Source organism: Elephas maximus, chromosome 10 (genome assembly GCF_024166365.1).
Source record: "Elephas maximus indicus isolate mEleMax1 chromosome 10, mEleMax1 primary haplotype, whole genome shotgun sequence".
NCBI lineage: Eukaryota > Metazoa > Chordata > Mammalia > Proboscidea > Elephantidae > Elephas > Elephas maximus.
The window spans coordinates 27896357-27898353 of record NC_064828.1 but is presented as its reverse complement, the minus strand read 5'-3'; the positions used below and the strand labels follow the sequence as shown (position 1 = coordinate 27898353).

At 38.1% G+C, this 1997-nt stretch overlaps 1 pseudogene; it reads right to left on the bottom strand.

Moving 5' to 3' along the window:
• Nucleotides 1-201: 201 nt before the first annotated feature.
• On the bottom strand, nt 202-1141 carry LOC126084705 (olfactory receptor 4L1-like; annotated as a pseudogene).
• Nucleotides 1142-1997: the final 856 nt, after the last annotated feature.

The window sequence follows — 1997 nt, the reverse complement described above, 5'->3', positions numbered from 1 at the left end:
AAACTGAATTGAATTTCCATTAATATAACTATTATTTCAATAAAATTATTCAAAATAATGATGGAACATCTGGTAATTTCAACATACATTATGAATATTTTTTAAAAAATTGTACACAAAACAAATTGAACTTATTCTGAGATGTAATTTATATATGTTTTACACTAAAAGCTTCATTATTGTGATTGTTGTCTATAAGTTCTATTTGGAGCTGACATGCTCAGTCCTGAGTCTACTAATGGCTGCTTTCATCTCCTGATTCCTCAAAGTATAAATAATGGGGTTCAGTAAGGGTGTGATGACTGAATAAAACACAGAAAGAAATTTATCAGCTGATAAGCTACTAAATGGCCAAGCATAAATGAAGATACATGGCCCAAAAGACAGAGTGACCACAGTGATATGAGCAGACAGTGTGGACAGAGCCTTGGAGAGTCCACCAGGAGACCGATGTCGGACGGTCACCAGAATGACAGTGTAGGAAATAATCAAGAGAACAAAGCAGATGAAAGACAACAGTCCACTGTCAGCAATTACCAGTAACTCCAGAACATAGGTCTCAGTACAGGCAAGTTTTAGAACTAGAGGAAGGTCACAAAAAATATTGTCCACCACACTGGGGCTGCAGAAAGGCAAGGTGGTAGTAAAAACTGTCTGGCTCATAGTGTGCACAAAACCAACACCCCAGGACAGCAGCACAGAACCCACAAGTACCCGGCAGTTCATGATGGTTGTGTAGTGAAGAGGCTTGCATATTGCAATGTACCGATCAACAGCCATAACTATGAGAAGAGTCATCTCACTGCCTCCTAAGAAGTGGAGGAGGAATATTTGAACCATGCAACCCCACAAGGAAATCGTTTTCTTCTCTCTTAGGAAATCTGTGATCATCTTAGGGGTTGAGATTGTTGAAAAAGTCATATCAAGAAAGGAGAGATTTCCAAGGAGGAAATACATAGGTGTAGAGTGCAGGTGAAAGTCAAAGATTACAGTGACCACAATGAGAAGGTTTCCTGCCACAATTGCCACAATTGCTTCATAGCTCAACAAAAATATGAAAAAAAGAAATTTCAATTTCCCAAATGCTGGTGAGTCCTAATAAAACAAACTCAGATATCATTGAGCTGTTTCTTATATCCATCTAGTCTACGTAGGAGTTTTGAGAATATATTTAAAATAGAGATAGTCAGGAAGAAGTCATCAACTAACCTGTCTTGGTCATCTAGTGCTGTTATAGCAGAAATACCACAAGTGAATGGCTTTAACAAAGAGACATTTATTCTCTCACAGTCTAGTAGGCTACAAGTCCAAATTCAGGGCGTAATCTCCTGGGGATGGTTTCTCTCTCTGTTGGCTCTGGAGGAAGATTCCTTGTCCTCAATCTTCCCCTGGTCTAAGAGCTTCTCAGGCACAGGGACCCCAGGTCCAAAGGACATGCTCTGCTCCCTGTGTTCTTTCTTGGTGGTATGAGGTCCTCAAATCTTGGCTTGCTTCTCTTTCCTTTCCTTGAGAGATAAAAGGTGGTGCAGGTCACACCCCAGGGAAACTCCTTTTATGTTAGATCAGGGAAGTGACCTAGTAAGGATGTTACAATACCACCCTAATCCTTATTAACATAAAATTACGATCACAGAATGGAGGACAACCACAGAATACTGGGAATCATGGCCTAATAAAGTTGATACATACATTTTTTGGGGGGACATAAATCAATCCATGGCATAACCTGTTATAGTTTTGAAGGTGTGGACATGATGCAGAAAATGTATAGTTGATTCCTATAGAAAGAGAGAACACAGATATTTCTTGAAAAATACATTTTAATTGATTAATGCAAACAATATTCACATCACTACATTTTTTAAAGCCAGAAAGATGCAAATGATGAAAAATGTGTTGCAAAATTCTTTAAATTTAACTTGATTATGACTTCACATGAATTTATGACCCCTGAATTCAATGGATCAATTAGTAAAATAAATCAAGTGACAACTAGT